The sequence below is a fragment of the Fukomys damarensis genome, unplaced genomic scaffold, assembly GCF_012274545.1.
Source record: "Fukomys damarensis isolate Sample0158 unplaced genomic scaffold, DMR_v1.0_HiC HiC_scaffold_4, whole genome shotgun sequence".
Taxonomy (NCBI): Eukaryota; Metazoa; Chordata; class Mammalia; order Rodentia; family Bathyergidae; genus Fukomys; species Fukomys damarensis.
Genome location: NW_022900916.1, coordinates 4,769,979 through 4,776,065, shown reverse-complemented (window position 1 = coordinate 4,776,065; position 6,087 = coordinate 4,769,979). Strand labels below are relative to the sequence as shown.

The 6,087-nt window shown below is 45.2% G+C and overlaps 1 long non-coding RNA gene across 1 annotated transcript; it reads right to left on the bottom strand.

The window, feature by feature from the left end:
• Positions 1-1,392: 1,392 nt before the first annotated feature.
• Positions 1,393-4,262, bottom strand: LOC104870948. Its single transcript, XR_782669.1, has 3 exons — positions 4,056-4,262; positions 2,478-2,550; positions 1,393-1,454 (listed from the first exon to the last, which is right to left on the bottom strand). It is a non-coding gene; the product is annotated as an uncharacterized LOC104870948 (long non-coding RNA).
• Positions 4,263-6,087: the final 1,825 nt, after the last annotated feature.

Genomic DNA, 6,087 nt, shown 5'->3' with positions numbered 1-6,087 from the left:
CAGGATAAAGTACAGAAGAAGATATACAGGTGATAAGTGAAAACGACAGCTTTTGTAGAAAGGGCTTGAGTATGTGCAGAGGATTCTGGGAGCAGGCCCCTTAGGATCCAAGGACTGACTGTAGTTTACTCTGAGGTTTACTGACTGGAGGGTTTGCATTTCATTTAGAGCAGTCAGTGCACCTTAGCGTTGTTTTATTATTGATGCTGTTGTGTTTTAGTGCAGATTAGTGTCTGACGGGGTTCAAACACAATTTCTCTCCTCTCATCCGATTCCCACATTCACGTCCTTAACCACACAAAGTAGCCCACATTCTACTTTGCTGAGAATTCTGTCCCTTGCTATTCCTGTCCCCTCTGCATCTCCAGATCACCAGGGTGTTTTCATAAGGTCACCCACATTTCTATAATTTTCTATTGCGTTTTCTGCCTTTCCATTCACCTCTTCACGAATTCAAAAGCCTCTTCATCCACTTGTGTTCTGAGGTGAGCTGTGTAAGGAGCTGGGAATCGGGAGCTGCTCCCTTAACTCTGAGCCTAAACAGGGATGGAGCGAAAACAACACATAAAAGCCCAACCTTTCCCAGTTCACTTACTGTCCCACCTCTTTCCTTGCTGTCACCTCTTTGTTCCTTAATAATATTCTTCGGAACGATACTTACCTTTTCCTAGCACCGAGTGACTGTTTACGCTTACATTCCTGCCTGCGTCACCACTCTGATAAAGTGGCAGAAAGTCTCCTGCAGCTCTTCCGTGGCTTTCTTTGTGGTTCTTCTGTATGACTCATTTCAGTGTGTACAATCACTTCTAGAGCCAACTCTTTTTAATGTCTGGGTTCGTGGCATTAGTTTAATTAGCCTCCTCCCAATTTCTGTGACTTCATTTTTCTGTCTTCTTTGCTGGCAAGTGGGACTGCTAGTTGAGAAGAATAGGCACACAGAGAGGTTGTTTTGAAAAAGAACTTTTATTTTTCCTGGTGAAGAACTAGGGCAATAACAGTTATTTGAGCACTGATCATTTGGAATGAAAGAGAAGGGCTGTAGGGAGAGGGTCCTATCTCCTACCACGAGTGTGAAGTAAGGCAGGCTCAGGCTGGCCCCGGGTAGCTCCCAGAGCGGTGGCTTCGTCTGCTGTTCCTTGAGATGCTCTATAACCCTGGATCTCCAGGATCTCCAGGAGCCTGCGCCAGCCCAGCCCCTGTCCTGCTGCAAGATCTTCCACTCTTATTTTCAGCCCGAACTCCTAGGAGGCACTGGTGACTTATTCACCTCCTCTGTCTCCTGGGACCCACAGCAAATCCGGCACCATGCAGAGGAAAAGAGAAGCGTTCCACGGGGTCCACATCATTTCTTGGAGTTAGTTCAGAAAGACAGGAGCCAGGATTGCAGGGCAAGGGGAGGAGATGTTTGGGAAATCTTACTTTTAACATTCACTAGGCAGATTCGTAACAAAGAACTGAAAATCAAGGTAAGAGACAGTGGTTAATTTTATCACCGTGGCAAGTGAAAGCAGTAAGTAAAGAGCATGTTCATATATGATAATATTATAGAGGAAAATAGTCCTAGTCTACATCATTATAAGGGTTGAACATTGTGTTTACACACGCACACATTTAAAAATGACAATACCCCACTTCTGAGAACCAAACATTAGAAATGAATAAAAAATAAATCTTCTTTTTTAAAAAGAGAAAACAGGGTTTCATTATGCAGTTCAGGCTGGCTTGAACTTACTATATAGCTGAGGTTGGCCTTGAACTCACAGCGATCTTCCTACCTCAGCCTCCTGAGAGCTGGGATTACAGGCACGCGCCACCATGCCCGGCTATTCTGTTAAACCTCAGAAAAAAAATAGCTCTATACTACGGGATAAAATAATTTTGGGAAAGTCATATAATGAAAAAATATTCAGTCCTTAAAGCTGGCTCTGAAGATAAAATAGAGAAGCTCACAGCGTATTTAACTATCCGTGCACAGGTAGCTACACAGGCGCACGCACGACCTCACGCGTGCCCACACCATTCCTGCAATGCCGCGCGCACACTCTCTGTGGCAGAAGAAGAGCGCTCAGGCAGACAGACGCTGCCCAGTCCCACCGCACCTCAGGAAAGGTTTGTCCCTTTCTCCCTCCCCGACAGCGGCCTGCGAGGGGACACCTGGAAATGGGGTGGTCTCACCAAGAGGAAGTCCCAGAAAATTGAAAAGGGCAAGAGTGGGAGCCCAGGAAAGAGGAGGGGCGGGGAGGAGGATGGAAGAGGGAGAACCAGAGGAAGTGCTCTGAACAGCTCTGCGGATAGAGTACGGGAGGTGAGCGATTGGGGGTTGGGAGTGGCTGTCCTGTGGGGGAGACACTGGGACAGCAGAGGAAGTGCCTTTTCAGTCCTGTGTATTCAAAACGTACTCAACAATTAATGTATTCTGGGAAAATTGGGGTGAACAATGGGGTCTTGGTCCAGTTTTGGTTCTTCTAGGACATTACCTTTTTGATAACTTGCTGCCGATATTAACTGACTGCGGTGCTCGCTTCATAGATCGTAGTTGATTTTCATGGGCTGATGAAATATCAATTTTGAAATAATTATTGAATTATTCCCTGTTCTTAAATTTTAAGATTAGGTGTGACTTCTTTTAATAGAGAATTGGTAAATATTTCTTTGCATGCTAATGATATACACACACACACAAATATATCACAGATAATGTACACAGGTAATTGGTTTATTTACATTCATCATATATGCATCACTTTTTTAGATTTTTTTAAAGCAGAACAATGGGTCTTTTGATCATAATAATTCCATCAGCATATATCCTAGACAACCAACAGAAAAGCAAGTACATGTTTATAGAGCTTGATTAAATCACCATTATCCTACCATTTCTTTCATTCTTTCTTTGGATTATGAGATCGCAGAAGTAGGTTCTGAATTTTTAAAGAACATATACATTTATTAACAATGTAACTTAAAAATTCCAACGAAGTCACCAATTGTGGTGTCTTGGGGATGACCCTGGAAAGCCTTTCTCATAATTGCATGTTGGCCAATTGCATCATAGCGTTCTCCTGCTCTGGTGCATTCACAACCACTGGAAAAGTATTATAATGTCCCTGATTATTCCAACCATGCTCTTGTTTACATGAAGCGTGCTGTGACACGGTCTCTGAGGTGTCACATCCTAAGTCTCTGGAAAAGTTTGCACAGAAAAATTAGGTCATTCTGTTAGTATTTGAGAAGCAAAGGAAGACTGGCTCAGGGAAGTATGCCAGCCCAGTGGCCCAATTCAAAGATGAACTGGACTGGCTTTACAGGGTTTATGCTTTCCATCAAATGTCCCAGCCTGGGCTCCATACCCTGACCTATCCGAGTGAGTTGCAGGCGTTCAGAGAAGTAGACCTTTCAGCCTTCAGCTATGCTGTCATCCCTAGTCATGAAACAGCCCTCCTCCTATACGCTAGCATCCCCAAACACAACTCCACATGTGCTGTAACTGTTTTGTAACTACATTTATCTCTAATTAGATTGTATTCCTCAAGAAATGAGCCTGGGATGATGAGGCAGGAGGATTCCAAGATCAGCCCAGCCTAAGAAGTTTAGTGATTTAGTAAAACGGGCTGGGCATATAACACAGGGTTCAAACCCCAGTACCCGAAACAAACAAACCAAAAGGGAATAGTTGTATACTACAGGCTTATGACTGACAATCAATATAAGACAGGATGGCTTTTATGTTCCAGGCATTTACATACCTGCGAGAGTGATGTCATATGTACTACTTTGTTAGAAAACAAGAAAGTCGCCCAGGGCTCTCCTGTGCTCTTGTCGATGTCTGTACTTACTGTGTGCTGCTTCTGGATAAAATGATATGGGATCATTTACCAAGCAGCTATATTCTGACTTTATTTGTTCTTTGTTTTCTTTTCCATGCACTCTTTCCTGTTGATCGGATGTGAGATCGAGACTCATCCGTGTCTCGGAACTTCTGACTTATAAAGGAGAAGCCTGAACTCAAAAAGGGCAGGGTGGTCAGTATGAGAGCATTTGTAAGCCTTTGTCACCTGCTAAGCCCTTGCGTGAATGCTGGGGACACCCAGGACAGTGAGGAACAATCACGTGTTAGACGTGGTGTTGCCCATGGCTGGAGCTCAGTGTGGTAGGCATTCTGGATATTTTACTTCTAAAGTCATGGCTCGCGGTGTTTTTACATTGGAAAGGGCTTGGAAATCGACTGACGGATGCAGATTCCTTCAGGGTTTCACTTTCAGTCTAAGACAACACACTGATATTTTGATTCTTCTACCATTTCTCAGCAGGTGACTGAAACAGAGATGGAACAAAGTGTCTGAACTCTAGAGAGCATTTCCTGGTTTCTTTTTAAATTTCTGGTTACAGCCATCATTGCTACATTATAATTTTCAGGTTCTTACTGTTAGGTCTGAATAGCCCCATGTTTGAAAATAGAGGGGAAAGATAACAGTGGCAGAGAGATAAGAACTTTCCCAGCTCACTCTATAAGGATAGTTAAGTAAGAAGGCATATTATATTAAGACATATATCACATATTACATTATCTCACACACGTACACACAAACACACACCCTCACACTCAGGAATGGTAGCCTATAGAAATCCTACGGCAACCCTTGATAGTGTTCTCTGGCACTGGGGATAAGGTAAACATTTCCCAAAGGTACTCAAGCATGAATGCATGATCCTGTTTGCCTGTTTTTGTTGCGATTATTGGCTTTATTATGGTTTGGATTATTCGCAAGTATCACTGAGGAGTCACAGAAGAAAACGGTGCTGCATTCATTTCCACTGGCGGGATGCACACCCCGCTGTTGCGGAAATGTACTGAGAGCACCCCTTGGCCTCAGGGTCTGAGCCCTCTCTCTGTCCCCACCCCCTTCGTGTGCTTCACCTCAGCTCACGGAGGGGCCCTGACATCGCCCTTCTCTGAGGGTCTCACCCCTCGGTCCATGCAGCCTGCAGCCCTCTTGGTCTTTCACGCTACCACGATTTACCTTCCTCTAAACCGAACCCGCAGCCTCTCTTTGTTACTGACTGAGCCACAGTGGCCTTTCGTTGTGCTCAGCGAAAGGCACAAAGGGCTTTAGTGGGTATAAAATAGCCCATTGCATAAGATGCAAAAGTTCACAAGCTCTCGGCCCTGGCTCCCTATGAAGAAGCTAGAAATTCTGTTGATGTTTGAATTTCCGCTCCTGCTGTCATAGCAACGCAGCAGCACCCAGGTAGCTTCGCGGGGTGCTTGTGGTAAGCAAGGCCCTGGGTTCCATTTACACCCTCACGATGCCGTGTGACAGAGAGGAGGGTGAGCAGTGAGAGCTCTCCCTGGCTTACAGGCGGTTGCTTCTTCGTGTGCCCTCTATGCCTGGTTTCTCAAGAGCACCGACCCCACCATCAGGGCTGCACCTCATGGCCTCCCAGAAACCCCCCTCCAGAGATCTCTCTTCATCTTGTCCTGGTGAGGACGGGGCCCTACATCACCCGGGGAAGAGTTAACATGACACAGTCCAGGGCATAGCCCTTCAACAACCACCAACTTCTCTTCTCTTCCATTCAACCTCTGATCCAAAATATGGTGGATGTTTAAATTGAAAAAAATATATATATATTACAGTAAAAGACACATGAATCACTCTCGACCTTCTCCCCCACACTTTGAATACATTCATCTCATCAGCGCCACCGCTTTCTGAAGCTGTCCGAAGTCCTTTTTCGTGCCTGTCTTCAGTTTTGCCATGGCTGTCTCGATGTCCTCAGTTGATTCAAATGTTTCCCTTTCGTGGTCCACGTGGACTTTGGCAAGAGTCAGAAGTCACACGATACCGGATCCGGGGAACAGGGGGGTAAAGCCACATCCTCACAACTGTATGAGCCCGCCTTCCCCTTCTGTGGGCCTTGCAGGTAGAGTCACGTGCTCCTTATCAGACCTCATGCAAGACCCGCGTGGAAGAGAACTTCCAGAACTGCTGCGGCAAGAGTGATGGGTTAAGAAAGGGAGAGGATTCTGAGCAAGATTAATGGCAATGTGTCTCTTACTGTAGAAAAGCTTTTTATTTACATATT